This window comes from Protopterus annectens, chromosome 11.part0, assembly GCF_019279795.1.
Source record: "Protopterus annectens isolate FY-2018-M chromosome 11.part0, PAN1.0, whole genome shotgun sequence".
In the NCBI taxonomy this organism is placed as follows: domain Eukaryota; kingdom Metazoa; phylum Chordata; order Ceratodontiformes; family Protopteridae; genus Protopterus; species Protopterus annectens.
Window position 1 is genome coordinate 436,444,005 of NC_056745.1, and position 21,299 is coordinate 436,465,303.

The following is a 21,299-nucleotide window of genomic DNA, read 5'->3' on the forward strand; positions in this document are numbered from 1 at the left end:
TAAAATTTTCAATAAAAAAAATAAAAGTGAAAGGCAATCATGGACACTTCATCAGGGCTAACAGTGGGTGCAGGACATGTGGGTAACACAAGTAATGCACGCACCCAAGGAAATAGGGAGATAGAAAAGCAGATGTAGGGTATGGAGTATAGTTGAAGAAGAGTGGACATGCAAGAGGTCTGCTGGAATAAGAAAATCTGAGGAACAGTCAGACAGGCATGGGTAATTCTTTTTGGAGGGAATAGGCCCAAGTTTTTGTTTCTTGGAGAACAGAAGGAAAGGAAAAGACAGGAAAGATGAAGATGAGAAGGGCAAAACAGCAGGTATACAGAGTTAACAGATATCACAAGACGTGACAAAGGTTGGAAGTAAACATAAGGAAAGGTAGGGTACACAGACAGCACACTGTACAAAATGGGCAACAGAAAATGGACAAACAGCATAGGGATGCATGCCAGCCATGGTAAAATGCAGAATTACATATGTACCTATGCACTACTCAGTACTGAGATGTTGCAAACTGTGTGACAGTTATACCTGAGTGTGTATGGCTGATGGCGGGTGCATGCTGTAGAAGAAATGAGGACAACAGTACACATTTATTTGGCATCCAGTACCCAAGTAGTATGTCAGAAGTGCAAGTGTCAACCCAGAAACAACACAGATGAGCAAATGCAGCCCCTGAAATACTGGAGAAGACCAGCAGAGGACAGAATAGAACCTTCACACATGCATGTGAAAGGTAAACCAAGCACAGTGCCAAACAGCATTACTGTAGCAAGGTGGCTGCTCATTACAGAAGTAGGTATACACAACCCAAAGATACGTTTAATGGAATGCATATGTCACAGACATATGCCATATCAGAGGCAACACAGAAGAGCTGACATATATGTGTGATCTTCAGTGGCCTTACAGGACCCTATCAGAAAGCAATGTCAATACGCACATACACCAATAACCTGAAATAATAAATGTATGAATAAAGCTATATAAGGAGTGTTGTGTGTGCAGATGAACTATGACCAAATATTTCCGGTAATACGTAACACACAAGTATAACAGGAACAAGGATGTAATGCACGCGTTAGCCAGCAACTTGTGTGCACATGTCCTGTATATGTATAATGGCCATATACTTGGCATTGTAACAATACAACTATCTGATAATGGATGTTAATGTAAAAGGAAGGTTAGCGTATACCATGCATATGTGCAAGATAAATGCCAAGCCTACAAAGGGGAAAGGTAGGTGGATAACATGGGCACACATCAAGGAGGATATCCCTAGCAAAGTAAAGTAGACAAACAGTAAAGCAAGACAACACTATGCAAGAGGACACATTGCATATGTATGTGTACACTGCGTAGAGTGGTGTGGAAATCCACCCAAACTAGAATGAAGCAACTGCCAAATCTATGTCACATGGGCAGACTGCATTGCAGATAGCACTAAATGTGGCCATGTATAAATTCCACATACAGTAAACTGCAATCATCAAACAGCAAGAGGCATAGGTACGCAGTAAGGATTGGTATGATATGCACGTATACTGTCATGCCAACATACTACAAAGTGGGCAAAAAAACACCTGCGGTAATATATATATATATATATATATATATATATATATATATATATATATATATATATATATATATATATATATATATATATATATATATATATATAGAGATATATATATATATATATATATATATATATATATATATATATTAATTACTGACCAGGGGTATGACTGAACAAAGGAGAGTCGTGATCAAAAGTACAGCACACGAACATTGATTAATTGAATGTTCACAGTCCCCAAGGTACAATGGGGTTCCGATATCAATCAAAATATGTGTAAAGATGTGTTTATAACTCAATGTATATGTACACCATTTCTTGAAATGTGGGCATGTGCATGGACATATCTATGCATGTTGTAATATAACAGATAAATAAGGCACTCTGGAATGTTGCTACATAAAGCAGCAGTTCCATGGTGTATGCAGGATCAAATGGTGATCTATGCAGTAAGTGAATGAGGACTGCCCTTATAAAGCAGCCACAGTAATATGGTATAATATGGCACCATCATGGCCAGTACGTGCCACACACAGCCAGTATGCCAGTGTGACACAATAGTGTCATAGAAAGCAAAGCAGCAAGGTCATGTCATGTTGGTGAATGACATAGCAGCCTATTTGTCCATCAGACTGTGTTATGTATGAACTATGGGAAAAATGCTGTTTGTGAATTGTTGTCAATCCCACATAAGTATACAATAGAACTCTTTGTGTAACTAGCAGCATGTTAACTGCAAACCTCATACGTGTGTCATACAGGGCCACAGTGTATTGGACATAATAAGAATATGCTGCACTGCATGCATAGAAGTACATGCATACACACTTAAGGAGTAGCACATCTATCCACATGGAGCAATGTATGCATCAAGTACAACATTTCATGGACATTAAACATGCAATGCCCATGTTAATGTGGTATTGTGTGTCATGGTCCATGTGCAACATAATGCAAAATGTCATATGACATCTGCATTGTATGGTTAGATGTATGGCAGCAATATGCTGTGCAAGCACAAGTGTGCCTATACAGTACAGATGATTACATGGCAAACACTATGGTATCAGCAGTACACAGGTGGATTACGCAGACAATACTTAACAGGACTGAACATCTCAAATGATCTCAGGGGCTATTTCACTGAAGGAGTCGTGCATGACCTGTGCCATGTCCTGGGAAAAATTCCCCATCAGGATCCTCATCTGAGTCCAAAAGACATCAGTCATAACCTCCTTGATCTTGTTCCAAAAATCGTATGCCTGTAGTGGTGGTTGATATCCAGGGTCCAGCAGATGACAGCACGTGCAGGTCCAGGTCTGTCATTATCATTATCGTCCCTATCATTGTCATCATTCTTGGACTACAAGTACTCGGGTATTGGTCTTGCATGTTCCTGTCTCCTGCTTATGACAGGAGAGCAGCTATGGGTCCCATGCTGTGTCAAGATGAAACACATAACAAAACAAAGTACATAATATGCATTCCAGCAATTATATGAGTACATAACATGCCCACTGTGTCACAATCTACAGGTGGAAAACATTCAGTATGACATATTACACTAAGGTTGGCTGCTCTACCACTATATGTGATGTAAGTTATGAATCCACAGCATAATGAGGAAAACCACTTTTCTAACAGGCTGCACATTTCTCTGCAAAGCATAGCTGTCATTAAACACAAACATAAAGAATGTTGCAAACAGTAATTAGCATGCCATCATCATGATCACTGCATATGAGACATAAGTTATAGCACAATACATTAGGAGTGTCATTAAAACCTACTTCTCAGATGACATGGCCTATAAGGAGTATGCATAATGTGTATAATAGTAAGTGAGGCTAGCAGCTAGACAGTTACTTGCACAACATATTCCCAATGTCCTATTTTCAATATGTAAGGATGATATCAAAGAGGCCCATGCCTGGGCCACTATATCCATCACAGAATATCACAAAGTAACTCCAGTGCATGGCATACAATACACCACTTATCTGTGGAAATCCTAGCATTACCCAACTAATTAGGAACAAGAAATCATTATGCATGGAAAACAAATGTTGAGAGCCAGTACACATATCAAAACAAGCATGCCAGTGTGGTGTGCAACACCGACATGTACCTATATTTCAAAACCAGTGTTATGCTGTAAGACCACACTGAAACTGACAACATAACACAACAACTGTGGCCTATAGTATGTAACATTTGATGTATGCCTCACTACACTCTCAAGCAGACTGACAGAAGATATTACTACTTCCATGCTCTCTTTGTTGTATGTGAGCCTCACACATTTATGTCGAGCAGTCAGTATGTGAATCCCTCACAGCTGTAACACATGTGTCTGCACAAGTAATGAATCATGTTATGCCCCCAAATAACCTATGTGTATTATAAAAATGTAGTAAGAGGAACAATCGGTGGGAAACATATAAGATATATGCAAATGAGATGAACAATGCAACATGGTCACTGGCTGATGTAACAAGAGCATCAAATAGTTGGAATACAGTACAACACCGTAGAGTAACTGGACAATCATAACCACAGTGACATCATGTGACATATAAAACCTTAGGTTATGTCATGCACACATTACTTTCCAGCTGCTGTATCACTGCACTACATACATTTGTGGGGATCCCTATTTATGTACTTGCAAAATGCAAACACTGTAATGATCAATAAGTATATAACAGGCAGAGATAAATGAAGAACATGAGTGGATTTCTACATAGCAGTTCCTGAACACAGGATACAAGTGTGTTTTAAACAAAACAGCCCCAGTCTTGTAGGCAGCTAGCCATGTGAACTGAAGCATGTGTCATACATAATCCACCAACAGTAGTCCAAATCCTGAGACACCAGACACCCATTCAGTGTGAGAATAGACAAGCTATGCACAGTAGAACAGTCAATGAACACCATTGCTGGACCTATAAGTTTGCCACCTCCTGCTGTACAAACATCAGTAACAAAGTGACTGTTGATTTAACTAATTGATACACACTGAAGAAGGGACTTTTCCTGAAAGCTTTGTGGAGTGATAAACTTCCAGTAAGAAGTGATAGAACCAGTTACTCTTTGCCAAGTGGGAAATGGAATTTATTCAAGAATTTTTGTAGTACCAAAGAAAGAAAATGCTTGGATACCAGTTTGGATCTTTCTCTCCTAAACCTGTTTGTGTGATGGTGCAAAAATTCAAAATGATTTCACTTCACAAACTGTTACATTTACTTCCTCATTCCAGTTTCCTTATAACATTAGATTTAAAAGATGTTTATCATCACATTCCTATTCACACAGATTTCAGGCATTTCTTAAGGTTGTGTTTGCCTGGATCAGATTATCAGATGTTCAACATATCATTCACTACTGTAGTAGCCTTAGCTGCATGGGTTGAATCCTGCCAAAGATGTAACAGCTGTCCATCTTCCAAAGCTTCATCGCACCTTCCACATGCTCAAACTGTTAGATGGTTTGAGCTGAGCTGATTAAGACAGGTTTGGGTGTGAAGCCCTTCAGAGCTTTACTGGCGCAGAAGAGTACGTTCCTCTGAGGCATTCGAAGATTGACGGTTGGCTTGTGCTGTTCAGTTGCTGGGCATATAATTCACTTTGAGGAAAAAAACTTCCATTTTCTTATTTGTGTTGCTGTTTTGTCACTTTTCTCTTCAGGAAAGTTATTTTAAAGCTAGGAGTATTTTTAATGGACTGTCATGGGACTGTAATGTACTTTTAAAAGGAGTGTTCATTTTTCCTGTCAGTTTAAAAGTGGTAAAAAGTTACTGAAAACATTTTTTTTTTATGTGGGGAAATTCTGTTTATTTTACTTTTGTGGGGCTGGCATAGTGTTTTAAAGGACTTTTTACTGTGTTTTTCTGTCAAAAAATTACTTTTGTAGACTGGTAGCATTTACTGGCATTTGCTGCTCATATTCCCCAGAAAAGAGGCACCATTTTCTGCTTGACTATGGAACAGACTTCTGGTCCCATTGTTGGTCCTTCTTCCAGCCAGAAAAAAAAATTACCAAAACAGCCATTGACACCACTACAGGCTAGCAATTTTCCTCAGCCACAAGTGGGTGACTCTGTTGTGGCTATTTGTTGTACCACAGACCACTCATCTTTTATCCTGGAACCCTCTGGGTGTAGCATCTACTGCCACTATGTACCAGGTGTTACGCACATCCTCTACAGCTATTGAGGTCCCTTTGGTGGATAAGGGAGAGCCATTCTTGTCAGTCCTGGCAGAGGGAACTGGGAAGGTTTCCCCATTATGTCAGAATGCAGTATCCACCCTTGGGGAAGCTCCTGCTGCCATTAGTAACATGGTTGGCCCCACTTTTTTCTTGTGAAAAAGAAACAGGACATGAAGCATGCATCTACTACTGCTCAAATGTCTCTAGATAGGAGTAGTTTACTGGATCTGGCTCAGGGTTTAATTCAGGTTCTTGATTCTTCTTGTAAAGTAGTTTCTGCTAAAAGAAAGAGGGATACCTCTTATCCTGAAGAGATTTAAGATTCTAAATCTGAACTGGAGGGATGGATTCGGGATTTTTTTCTCAGATTTTTGATTCGGACTCAGAGGAGAGCTCAGACGTTCTTCATAGTCTATGTTGCAGTACTGATTCTTGGGTCTTCCTGCCATGAAGAATCCTGCAACCAGCCCAGTTTCTTTACATCATCCCTAGCTGACAGACATCTGAAGACTGATGTCTGAGTTCTTTCTATCCATGCAATCGGATACTCTTCAAGTGTTTCAATATGCTTGCAGTCTGTTGGTCAGCTGCTTATTTTTCCAGAGAACTATTTTCTTCTTCTTCCAGCCAGATAAGTACCCTGTTGGGGAAATTTCTGTACTAATTTAATGTTAAAAAGTCAACAATTGCTTGTAGTGTCATCTCTAAAATCCAGTATAAATTTATTCACAGAGGTAAACATCAGATCTTACAAAAGAACAAACCACACAGTTTAAATACCAAAGTATCACCTCAATTAATTAAAATAGCTCACAGCAATTAATCAATTTAGATGAAACCAATTAAAGCAAATTAAAGAGCTGAAAAGCTTTAAAGTGCAAGGCATAGGAACTGTCAAGCAGAAACCAATTACCAGTTTCCTTCTTAACCTAGTAACAAACTCATTTGTTCACTTAGCTATTTCAAGGGCCATGCCTCCAGTGCAGGTTTTATGCTGACACAATTATTAAGCCCAGGATGAACATGTGTACTTAGTCTCAGAATCCATTTCAGCTCTATGGACTCCAGATGATTAAGTTGCCCCCACTCTTGTTGTTATGTACAAGCTGTAAGACCATAAAACTAAAACTATGTGAATTAAAAACAGCAACATGCTTTGCTAATTTGAAGGTGCATGTTCTTAATATCGTAAAGATGATTATATATCCTATCCTTCACCCTTCTAGAGGTCTTACCAACAAAGAAGCAATCACAGAACTTACAGCTAGCAGAGTATACTAAATTGCTACTGTTGCAGGTGGCATTAAACCTGGGAAAGAACTTAAAATCCAGGACAGGGTGACTGAAAAACTGTGTTATGTATATCGCACTACACATATTGTAGTGTCTACAAGGGAAGGAACCAAGTCTTGAATCCCTCACACTCATGCCATAACCCCCATGTTTGATTTTATCATTCCATAAAAGTCTTTTCAAATTTAAGCTATTTCTATAAACAAAACATGGTCTCTCCCCACCTATACCAGCTGTAATAGGATCCACAGTAAGGACATGCCAGTTACATTTGACAATGTCTGTCACAGCTGCATTGTCATTAGTATAGGTCGTTGTAAAGCAGAGCCGATTTCCCTTATATCATTTACCCATATCACATCCTGATAGTCTCAAATTATCAAACACCTCATTCCTAGCTCTGTCCAATATGGACTTACTATAATCCCTATCATTAAACAAGCGATCTAAAAGATCCACTTGAACTTTCAAATCATTAGGGTCCTTACATATTCTTTTAACCCTATGATATTGCCCTTTATATTTGAAAAGACAAATCTAGGATGCATGCTACCAAACACAAGAAGACTATTCTTCCAACAAGGCTTGTGATAGAGGCTAGAAGATATCATGCCAACATCATTCTTATGCAAAGTGGCATCTAGAAACTGTCTGTAACTGTCCTAACTGCAAAGTTCTGTGCAAAAACTCTAAAAATGTAGAGCCAAGGTACTAACCTCCCAGATGGAGTCCTCATCGTTGGCTTCCCCTGTAACATCACAATTCTCTACTGTCACAGGACCTCTGCAGCCTCTAGCATCAAATAGCATCATTCCAAAAAAAAAAAAAAAAAAACCTGAAGGTCAAACACCCTGACATTGCAGAAAAAACTCCAACACTAGGTCATAAGTTGATCCAGGTGAGGTGCATTTTCAGCCTCCTGATGTGGCAACTCCTAGGCCCAAACCTTCTGGCATTTTTATTTTATTTTATTTTTATTTTATTTTACATTTGTTGACCGGGCTAGTCTAACTGGATACATGTCCATTTTCAGTAGATGCCCAGGGAGAAAAGCTCCAACTCATACACACACAATACAATATAGAATGTTGCAACACTCCAAGCTTAATACAGCTGTTGTTAATAAAAATACAATACTCATAGTGAGCATAACACAAACAGTACAGGTAATGCACAAAAATATGTTACTATATACATATATTTACCCCTTAGGAAGCTGCCATGGTTTCTGGGCTACTTGCAAGTACTTCCATGGCACATACATTAATCGGGTCTGAGGTCACTCAGCAGGCCTCAGCTTTCCACATCTGCACCGGGATTCTCAAGGAAAACACCCTGACTTTCTTGACTACCAAAGTTACAACCAAAGTGATAGTCTGATGAAAGCAACCTCAGGTCACTCCTTTTAAATGGACACCTAAACCGAAGTGAACCACATCTTTTCCCTTGCCCCCGACTCCCTCCACTTCTCAGATCAACTCGCAAGACCTCATTAAAATTGCACAAGAGTTTATAGCCTTAATGAAATCTAGAGAGCTCTCTCATGTTTCCTCATCTAAGGCCTCCCAATCTAAAAGGAACAGGGAAGTAACTTTTTTCAGAAAGAGGAAGATTTCTGTAGCTTTGAAGATGAGGATGAATTGTCTTATTCTGGCCACTTGCCACCACAAACTTACACAGACTCAGATGACACCCTGTCTTCTGCCTCCTCCCTAAGGACTTTTCCTTCAGGGATACCCTCCATAGAATGAAGGAGGTTTTCGGTTGAGAAAGTAAGCAATTCTCACAGGCTCACACAAACTGCAGGAAGCTGTTACATTAGCCTTCACTCAGACCACTGGCTGTTCCTCCTGTATATGTAGTATTTGATAATGTCTTTGAAGACATTGCTTTACACATTGATTCTCTACCTCCCTACTGCTAGGAAGCCAGACAGGTTTTACAGAGTGCTAGAATCTCACAAGCAACTTTACAAAACCCCCAAGGCTGACCCTTCTATAGTCTCCACCAAATTAATAACAGATGTACCTAAGAGACCAACTAGACATCCCCTTCCTGATGACAGGGAAAGTGGAATGCTAGATTTGGGAAGAAACCTTATACCTCTGCTACTCTGGCAATGAGAGCTTTGAATTGCCAGTTCCATCTGCTTAAGTATTTTGAATCTCTCCAGAACAAAATTCTAACTAATATAGACAGCATAGCAGATAAAATTTTATCTATGGAATTCCAGCAGATAGCCAGAGAAGTTTTACAGTTCCCCAGACACACTCTAAAATGTGGCTCTGATGCCTTAGAGGCTTCCTGCAGAGCAGCTGCCACAGGTTCTGTTATTCACAAACATGCATGGTTCAGGACCCAACCTCTGTCAGATCAGGTAAAGGCTGAACTACTAAATGCTCCAATAGACTACGAAATTATTTTTGGTCATCTACCTGAACAAGTTTTTGAGAACCTGAATAAAAAAGGAAAGCAAGTTAAAACTATGAAAGAATTTTACCTGTCTGCTTCTGCAAAATACAGTAAGTATTACCTTTCTAAACCTTGGCCTTTTCAACCTAGACAAGACAAGGGGAGGCCTCCCCATGGCAAAAGACCCAGACAGTTCAGGAGATGTCAACCAGAATAGTCACACAGAGCAGGGAGCTGCAAAGAGCTCACCTAGCACAGAGACCAACTGTGACTATGTTCAACCCCTGCCTTCCATACCTCCACCCACCCACACCCTGCCTCCCATACCCACTACCACTCTCCCCTCCAATCCCTGCCTCCCATAGCCCCTCCCACCCTCCCCTCCAAACCCTCCCTCCCATACACTGTCCCACCCTCCCCTAAGCCTCTGGCTGTAAGACTGTTCTTCTTCCTAACCCAATGGAAAACCATCATCAGGGACTAGTGGGTCCTCATCATTATAGAAAAGGGGTACTACTTCCAGTTCAGAGAAATACCACCCTTCTTGGGCATTGCAAAAGCACTAAAAGAGCAAGAAAGACTCTTACCACCTATCCTATTCATATTTACCCCTTTTTAGATGACTGTCTCATTCATAGGTTCATATGTGTGTACTAGGCCCTGGAGCCTTTACAAACTTAGCCCAAATATTGTGTTACCACCATGCATTTCACTGCCAAGTCTTGAACCCAGGATCCTGTGCACTACAGTCACAGCAACATACCACTATACCAAATCAGCAGTTTCCTAATTAACAGCCCTGCCAGGTCTTGTACCCAGGGTCCTGTACACCATAGTCAGAGAAATATACCACTACACCATTTGAGCTGATTAGGGAAGATCTACATCAGAGATCCTAGATGCCTTGCAGGTCACCATAGACTGCTTCCAGAAGGTAGATCTCACTTTAAATCTTCAAAAATCTCAAACTCTTCCTCAAACATAGATCCTCTTTCTGGAAGCCCTCATAGATTTGGTTCAACAGAAAGCCTTCCTTCCCCAAGACAAGATTACTTTCTTGGCAGGCTATCTGAGCAGTCTGCTTCCAAAGCAAATCATCACTGCAAGATAATTCCTGAGGATTCTGGGATAAGTGGCAACCTGCATTCACATGATCCTACTTGCAAAGTTACTCATGAAGAAATTTCCTAAAAATGCTTAGGAACAGTACTCCAACCCCCTGGAAACATTGCTGCCTATCCTTCCATTTCTAAAAAATGAACTCCTGTGGTGGAAGCACACCATCGAGAAGAAGCCCCAAGTGAATTTCTCTTTATCAGAAGCAGACAAGACCATTACCACAGACAATTCAGACATAGCTTGGGAGGCCACTTAGGTTCCCTGAAAGTACATCATCCTCATGAGTAAAAGTGCATATACATCACAAGAAACTATTAGCAGTCTACTTGGCCGTAAAACCCTTTCAACAGAACTTAAGCCCAAGGGACCCTGCAAATCTGGGCAGAAAACACCACCGTGATGTGGTACATAAATAAGCAAAGGGGGGATTCTGACTTAACCTCTGAGCAGCCTTTCCAAGAAAATTTGGATGCTGTCTCAACAAATAAGACTAATCCTCTTAGATTCTTATATTCCAAGTCAGCACAATACATTGTCAGATTCTCTAAGCAGGGACCTTCTAGACCCCAACAAACAGATGCTGAACAGAGAGGTATACCTCAACCTAACCATTCAGTAGGGGATGCCTCAACAGACCTGTTCATCTCTCACCTCAAACAAACTACATGCATTCTGCTCAAAAACTCAACAAAACTATTCTAGGTAAGGTATATGCCCACTTTATGGCTTTTTGGAAAGAGATGGATTCTAGAATTATTATAGAAGCTGCAACTTGGTCCTCTGTGTATACTTTTACATAACACTATAAGCTTGATTCCTTCTCTAGGCCAGATCAGGCTTTACATGACCATTCTCCATGGGGTCCTGGACTCTTGTCCTTCCACCTCCCAAGTGTAGTTAGCTAGGGTAATCTACCCATATAGCTAAGGCTACTGCAGTAATGATTAATATGATGAAATTAGTACAGTTGTACAAGTAAACTTACCATAAAAATATATGTTCGAAGATCTCTGCTACAGTAACTTCTCTCTCTCTCTCCATCCCCTTTGTTTTTGGTGTGATTTTTATTTTATTTTTTTTTGTTCCTAGTATTGTCATTTCAGGGGTCATCCTCCCTCTCACTGTTGGCAGGAAAGATCTGAAGGGCTTGGCACCCAAACGTATCTTTTAGTTAGCTCAGCTCAAACTGCCAGAAAGTTTAGGTGTGTGGAAGGTACCCATTGTAAAGAGGCCATCTGTTATATTATTGGCAAGATATAATGCATATAGCTAAGGCTATTGCTATAGTGATCAACAGCAACACAGTGGTGCAGTGGTTAGGGTTGTCACCTCACAGCAAGAGTTTATCTGGTTCTCTGCATGTCCTGCCTATATTCACGTGGATTTCCTCCCACATTCCAAAGACAAGTGTCTGGAGTGTTTCTCCCTGAGTCTCCACCGAAAATGGGCTCTGTCCCCATCAGACTTTCCTGGTCAACAAATGTTAAATAAATAAAATAAAATAGCTATTGTTTTCGTTAGTTTACTTGCACAACTGCACCTTCTGGAAATAGTTTCTCTCAGGCAGAGAATCCCTGATAGGGAGATTCAAATAACATGCTCTGTTTTGAGTCTGAATCAGAAATCTGAGGATAAAATCCTGTATATGTGCCATCACATTCCTCCACATTCAGTTTCTTGAATCTCTTCAAGAAAAAGATGAATCCCTTTTACTTTTACCAGAAACTACCTGATAAGAAGATTCAATAGACTGTGCCAGACCCTGTACCAGACTAAATAAAATACTCCTGTCCAGTGAAACTGGTGCAGGACATGATAAATGTTTGGTTTCTGTTTTGTTTTGACAAGAAAGTTGGGAGAAGTGGGATTATTGATGGGAGTAACAGCTTCCCCATGAATGGGCACAACAGTCTGGCTAAGCAGGGACATCTTTTGTGTTCCTTCTCCCACGAATGACAAGGGTAGCTCTTCCTTGCCCACTGAGGGAACCACAGCAGCTGTAGATGACATGACTAACCCCTGATCTATTGTGGCTGTATTGGTAACACCAGAGGAATCTGGGGAAAAAGATGAGTGGTCTGTGGAACCAGATTTTGCCACAGCAGAGTCACCCATCTGTGGCTGAGGTAAATTGCTACCTTGTTCTGGCAGCAAAAGCTATTTAATTACACTTTTTTGTGTGTGGCTCGATGCGGGACCAATCATGGGACTGGTACTTTGTTCTCTAGTCAAGCCGAAAGTGGTACTTCTTTCTCTGGGAAACTAAGCAGCACATGCTATTAAAATTTAAAAAAGCTTAACTTTTCTACTTAAAATACATAAAAAAATGCCCTTAAAAAACTTTATCAGCCCAAAAAGTATTTTAAACACAGTCTCTTTACAGACAAAAAAAATGTAGAATGTTTAAACAAACTTTTAAACTGTCACAGTCAAAACTGCACTCCTGTTTAAAAGTACCGTAAAGTCATGTGACAATAAAACACTTATTCCTAACTTAAAATAATCTTTACTAAAGAGGAGAGTGAATTGAAACAACAAAAATAATATGCAGAAGTTTATTTCCCCCAGAGTGAATGCATCTGCTTAGCAATGGAACAAGCTACAGTCGATCCTTGATAGTCCACAGGGAGCACTTCCTTCAGTGGCAGGAAAGCTCTGAAGGGTTTGTTGCTAGGGTTGCCACCTCTCCATTTTTTTCCGAATAATCTGGAAATCAAATTGATTGTCCAGTATTCTGGAAAACACTGTACAAACACCGGTATTCTGTTTCAAAAAAGAGACAGACTATCAGAGTTTGTTAAATCAGCAGATTTACTATGCTTTTTTACAGAAAAGCATAGTAAATTGGCAGGAAACAGACATCAGGAACAGAAAAAGAGGGCATTCCCCATCAGTTGATGTCATAAAGACATCACAAAATGAGTGGGACTTGGACAGTATTGGGGGTGGAAATGGGCAAGGTTAATCATGATACAAGGGGTGTGACCTTTCTCCGGTTTTAGCCACAGTGAAAGGTGGCAACCCTACTTGTTGCCCAAACATGACCTTTAGTAAGCTCAACTTGAGCTGTCTAATTGTTTGGGCATGTGGAATGTGCTCTGAAGCTTTGGAAGCTGGCTGACTGTTATATCCTCTGCAGGATGTAACTCATGGGTAGCTTAGGCTACTGCAGCAATGATCAATATGATGAATATCACAGATGATGGGGAATAGACTGGGGTGCTGACAAGGGAGTTAGTTGGAAGATGGTTCAGGATGGAAGTAATTGCAGTAGATGTGAAACTAGCAGCCATACCAGATCTTGAACGTGTATTACCAAGGGCACTCACTGCAGCCTGGATGCACTGATGTCCTGGACTAGCGCAACTCTTGTGGTTCTGGGAGTCAACACATGTAGGGTGGCAGTACCTAAGCCACAAAGGAATCCACTGTTTCCTTTAGGGGCTGTGATTGTACTGCACAGGCCTTGCCCTACTTCACTGATTTGTGGCTGGTGACAAGGACTTGCTGGATGGGATCCATCTGAAGATGTGGCTGTTCACTGCTTTGAGGGCGATCCTGAAGAATATTTATTGTATTGTATTTACTCTTTGTTGATTGAGTTAGTCTCTTTAGGCTAATGGCCCCTCCATGAGAGACCTGAGGTAGTATACGTACAGTCTAGGGGAAATTAGGCCAGGGCACCAGGAAACTTCCCTGCTCTTTTTTATAAGCATTGTGGGATCTTTTATGTTCACCTGAGATACCACCAAGTCAGTAAGATGGGGCCGCCGTCTAATGTTTTATCCAAAGGATGGATCTGCAACAGGGAGACACAACAGGAAGAAGGTAATTTGTATATTGTGTATCAAGTCAGCATACAATGTGAATAAACCATTCAGCATAAACTGTACATGCTTATGATGTGAGTTTAGCTTATCCTGCTCCATTATCAACTCTGTCTTCTGCCTTCTTTATGTTCATAGATTCCCTTCCCATTACTATACCATTGCAAATTAATGTTGTCCATGAATATGCTTTTCTAGGCATGACAATGCCACAAAAATTAGGGAAGGTTTTAAGTCTTACTGGCGATTGAGAAACATCACATCCACGACTGCGACCAGTTCTTCTCTGTACTGTATATTGTGTGTACATGAGAAGCCCCAGTGCTTATTAAGAATGTATGTGGACAGGTGTGTGTGTGACAAGCAGCACAAGAAAGATCCTCATTGTGACAGCAGTAAGGACCTGCAGGAAGATCATATTGTACCTTGTTGCAGCCATAGGAAAGTACAACCAGCAACAGGCTCATCTGTTGAGCATGAGCCTTGATCCCATGTGCATAGGGTGCAGTAAGAGAAAGATGGCTTGTGGCTGCCCTACATGGTCATGAGGCTTGTGTGCTGATCTGTTATTTTAATCCAAGTATATTATGAAGTCAAGATATTTGTGGAAGGTAGTGAGGAAGTATGATTAAGGTAGGAGGGTTGAGTAGGTAGTAGGTATTGCAAAACAAATGTATAAGATAGAAAAGACTGTAAATGGATTTGATGACAACATCAGTAATGTAGAAGGCAATGAAGAAAGGTATATGAAACATACAGATATCATTCTCAAGTAAATGAAGGCAAAGGTAACACAACACATGATGGCTTGGGTACAGAAGAGTAATAAGATATAGCTAAAAAAACAAGTATCACTGTCTGATAACTATACCTGTACAAATGTCATAAAACAAGCACCCTGAGTGGACATGAACCCTTAACCATATCCACTTCCTCTGTGCAATTTACTTCTTTTGCAGTATGAGATACCAAAGCAGTCAAACTAAAGTTGTCAGTGAAGCACATAGCACGTGATTGTTACACACTTGCAGAATTAAGGAATAAAGACACAAAAAATACTTCAGCCCAGAGAGGACTTGAACTAGTAGCCATCTCCAATCCCACTGTGCAAGTCACTTAGTTTACAGTAGGAGCATTAAAGGTTGGAAGTGGGAGTGTATGAAAGAGATGCCAAGGGGAAGCAAGTGGAAGGTAGAAGAGAAGTATAGAAGCTAAGGAATAATCAGGATGGAGGCACCAATTTTTCATGCAAGAGAAAAGAAAGTTGTGGAAAGAAGTATAGGAGATAAGAGGCTAGCAAGATGGAAAGGGAGCATAAAACACAATGGTGAAGGATGCATCACACAAACAGAGGGAAGAAAATCGTGAGCGGAGAAATTAACACCCTGCAGGGCTGGGCATGAACAAGAGGAAGGTTAACACCACGGTGGAGGTTAAAGATGTCCACCCTACCAATTATGTTGATCATACATATTTTTACTGCATAATGCTATAGTTATTATAACAGTACAGAAAAAACATAAAATATTTTATCATAACACAACTGGAAGACAGAACTCACAGGCATCCACATGGTGTGGGAGCACAACCTTAACTCATTCCCTCCAATGGATCTCTTTTGAGTCTTTACTCAAAACCCAAGTGGGTGTGGCCTAAACCTTTTTAAAAAAATAAGTTATCACCTTACAGTTCAAGGAGATGTTCATATCTCTAGAGGGGGCCCTACCCATCATGTGTTACTAGGAAACTGTAAATGACAAACTATTCAACTCAAAGTAACCTCTATAGTGGTTACATTAATTCAGTTCTAGGTCTTAAACTGGATTTTGTAAATAACCACTGTAAATATGAATTATGTAATGCTGTATAAAGAGCTTATTTCTCAGTAACCATTTAAGCAAACCACATACTGCCAGCAGCATTTTCTTCACAGTGTACTTTTGATATAAAGCTAAGCAGTTCTGTCTACGTCACTTGAATGTTGAGATATTTAGATAAATAAGAAAATTATTAAAATACAAATAAATAGTATTCAAATAATATTCAATATCTCTTTATCTGCAGTAGGCAGTGGTGAAATATCAGTACAGTTGTATTTACCACTGTGTAAGCTTTAAGATGAAATATTTTAATGTCTTGACCGTAGCATGATTTTGGAATTATTAATGCAAATATGAATAAACAGTATTTGATGCCTAGAGAAGTCAGTAGGGTGTACTGCAAAAATGCCTGGAAGTGTCACTCGGCTATAATGTGTTAACATAATGTAAATTAAACCGGCACAATGACACTCGATACTTAAACAGGAAGAAACTTATTATAGCTTGCTAGTACTAGACCTTCACCAATACAGGCTTCTTCAGGCAAATAGTCAGCTGATTTAAAACACATGACTTAAATACAAAAAGGAAAAGGTCATGTGACTTCACCTTTAAAGAGGTAACACACAAAAATGTGATAATACTTTACACATACTAAGAATACTGAAAAATACAAATAAATACAAATATCTGCATGTAACTAAAAACCATACGTTAAAACTTTTACATCTATCTGTATATCACACTTATTTAATTTTATTTTGTTTATCTTTCAGAACTGGCTTTATTGTCACACTTTCATTGAGACCAGGTGGACAGTGTGCTTTAAAACATATTATTTACTTATTTCCAATAATTTCTGTGTGGTTCTTCAGGTCACCACCTCTTAAGCTTTCCTGTATACTTTGTAAAATGAAAAAGCAACATTTGTGAGATGTGTCTGTTTGTTTAATATGCCTGTATAATGTATTTGTGTCTATCTGCCTTCTTATGTCAGATATATGCTCATAAATTCTCTCTTTGAACTTTCTATTTGGTTTACCTATATCGAAGGCACTAGAGTTCAGGCATTTTGCCATGTATATTATGTTTTTAGTATTACATGTTCCATGGCATCTAAGATGGAATGGTTTAAAACTAACTGGATGTTTAAAATTTGTTTCTGTAGAGACATGCCTGCAATATTGACAATTGTTGCATTTCTGGGTTCCATACTTGGATATAGATGCTGTATTTCTATACTTCTCCTGTTCCTTATAACATAATATATTTTTTTAAATTTCTAGATTTTTATATCCAAAGGTAAGCTTACCTACTCCCATGTCTTTAAAAGTAGGAATATATTGTAACATGTACCAGTGTTTTTTAATAATATCCTGTATTAGATGAGTATGAACATCATAGGGTAAAACACACCTAAATAAAGCTGTTTTTGTGTCCTCAACTTTATTATTATTATTATTGCTTGATGAAGTAACGTGATTATCAGAAAATATAGGTTTAATTCTATCTTGCTGTATTTGTGTTACTATATTCATTACATTATGATCCTTATAGCCTCTTTTTAAAAAATATTGACCATGTTATTAAACTGTATATCCATGTTTTCTTTTCTTGTATTTAGTCTAGCCACATGGATAAACTGATTTTTCACTATATTTTTAAAAACATGAGGAGGATGCATACTACTCTTGTGAGATATGTATTTTTCCTGACATCTTTCTTAAATAGTGTAGTTTCAATTTTACCAGTGGTTCCCTTAAACAATTTAATGTCTAAAAAGTCTATTTGTGTATAATGTTTAAACCGTAAAAATTCAGTAGTTGAACTTAAATATAATAGAAAGTCTGAAAATACAGATAAAGAACCATTCCCTCTCAAAAACAAATCATCCACAAAATGCCTATAAAACAAAACATTATTAAGAAAGCTCTTATTCGTTTAAAAAAAAAATAAATTCAAGTTCCCATTTATTCATAACCACATTTGCATAGCTACACCCATGGCTACTCCTTTACACTGTTTATATATATTTGTATGAAACAAAAAAACATTATTAGTTAAAACCAGTTCTGCTAAGTCACAAATGGTGTTAGTCTCAGCTGCTGAAAAAACTGCATGCAAGGCTATAAATTCATGAACCCCTAACCGGGAAAAGCCGAAAGACACAGCAACTCTATTCCAATATAATTTGGTATTGATGTAAATATGGCCTCTACGTCTAATGTAACAAAGTAGCAATCAGCAATGCTGTTAGACAAAGACCAGTCATACAGGTGTGTTAAAAACTGGGATGTATCCTTAATTATCGTTGTGGAATATCTTGGGGCATTTTTAAGTTTATGCTCTAAATAGTTTGAGATTGGTTCTGTAATCCAACCATTTGCTGAAACAATCGGTCTTAATGGTGGAAAAGTGACCAGTTTATGAATTTTTTTAATTCCATAAATGACTGGTGCTTTGGGAGCAGTCACATGAAAATAGCCTATAATCTCCAAAGTAATTTCTCCATTTAGGTGCTTGTCATAAATCATACCATTCACATTTGTTATAATACTATTGACCTGCTCCCTGTCGATGGCTAAATACTCGTTGCTGCTTACCATATCATACATTTTACTATTGTAATTATTAATATCTAAAATAAAAATGCCACCACCCTTACCTGCTACTTTTATAACTATATTGAGATTAGCGGCTAAGGATTTAATAGCTTGTTGTTGCTCAGCCATGAAGTTGTAAAAATGACTGCTGGTTTTCATTGCTTGATAAATATCATTTTCTATTGCTTGTTCAAAAGCTGCTATAAGAGAATTATTCACTGGCACAAAAGTGCTACTTCTAGATAACAAATTTGTGCTATACTCAGTTAAATTACTTACACTATATAACAGCTTAAGATTCAAATTCCTTATGAACAATTTAACATCAATTCGCACATCAGAAACATCTGTTATACTTGCAGGAATAAAGGTAAGACCCTTATTCAGTAATGTTAGTTCATGTTCATTTAATGTATATTGAGAAAGGTTAAAAACAATGTCACTTATCTCCTGGAGTGGCTTCTGGTTTGCATCCTCTGCCCTGTTTGTCTGGTTCGGTTCCTTCCTGTGTTGTTCTTGAAGTTCCTTTGTTCCTGTGGTTAAGGGTATGGTTCGTTTAATGGTGAGAGCAGTACTGAAGGGTCTAGTGCAGAAACAGTGTTGGAATCTACTAGAACTGATGTATTAGTGTTCACATTCATAGGATTCGGGAGATTACTTGCAGAGTTCACAGGATTCACAATGGTAGTTGCTGTTGTGTGTTACCTCTTTAAAGGAAAACTCACATGACCTTTTCCTTTTTGTATTTTAAGTCATGTGTTTTTAATCAGCTGACTGTATGTCTACCTGAAGAAGCTTGTATTGGTGAAAGTCTAGTACTAGCAAGCTATAATAAATTTCCTGCTGTTTAGGCATCAAGTGTCATGGTGCCAGTTTACTTTACATTTTGTTTTATTTACTTGACTTTTTAGTACACTGGCTTTATCTACTTGGCAGAAGTACTTTATATTTGTGATAATGTGTTAACATCCTAGCCCACCTGCCATATATATGTCAGGATGCATGCACAAACACCATGAATAGCATTAACAGTCATACTGATACTTATGAGCTATAGAAGTTATTGCAGAAGTGCACTGGTGTATGAAAGGTGTAAAATATAGCAAAAAATTATGATTTCAGAAGTGGAAGAACTCAGTTTTTTGCATACACATCGAGTTCCTGTACATATCCAAAGATGGCAGATGACTGAATGATTGCAAGTGAAACTTTTGAGTAAGTTTTTTCTTATTTGGCTCTAACATTATTTGCTCTGCAGTTACTGTACCTATTCAATTTATTTTTGTCTGTATTGCTGTAGTTGCAGTTAGCTTATATGCAACACAATTGCATACCGAGCATATTGTGATGCCATTGATTCCTGGGTGATCTTGTTTTGTTTTAGATGATACACAATGGCTTCAGTGTTTATTGCTGCTTTGGATGTCTGCAGTTGTCTGCAGTAGTCCTGCAGTGGAGTCTCGGGTGTTGTTGAGCTCTTGTTTATATCCAGAGTCTTGGATTTGAATGCTCAACAACCAGTGGAGATGTTGATTCCTTTTGGTACCCGGTTTGCTGGGGCAAGGTTTTACCATTTTGATGGTGTATGATGATAGGAGGCATCAGAATGAATGGCAAGATGCATTGGCATGAGCATTGTTTTAATCTGGTGCTTCTGGAGTGGGTTTTTGGTCTGGGACCTTTATTGAATGTTTTGCAGATTGACTTTATTTTATCATCATGAGCTGGTACTGTTCGTTTTATATATATATATATATATATATATATATATATATATATATATATATATATATAACTTTTTTATCTGCCACAGTGTACTTATGTAATATATACCCTTAATAATACAACAAAGAAGCAAAGAAGTAGTGGAAAGTATAATTGTAAGAACAAAGATCCAAAGAGACAAAGTTACACTTGGATCAAAAGCCGGACTTAAAACAAATTATACTTTCATTTAACAGTTTAACTGTTTTGTCCAGGTGAAGAATTTCTACAAAACTGAATAGAACTTGCAAACACATGCATACTTACAAAGTTAAATGGTCATATGACATTCATGATAACTGAAATTTTAAGGCACTAGTTTAAAAACCATTATAAATACTAGACAGTGAAATATAAGTAGTAAAAAAGATGTTTAATGTAAACAGTCAAAGCAATAATAAATAACAAAAACTCTTTTTTTTGGAAATATTTAAATGTCAGAAAGTAGTTAAAATATCAGTCTGTTATTAAAATAGATTATAACTTTGTAGCCCTCATTTTTAAGATGGTTTAATGGAAATACAATGATTTAGCACAGTGGGTTCCTGCATTGAACCCTAGCTGCCAAGGAAGTTCTCTGATCTCAGTTCTTAACTCCCAAGGCACACCCCTAGGCTCAAATGATACATCTTCTAAGATGCAAAATAAAAAACCTGCTGTG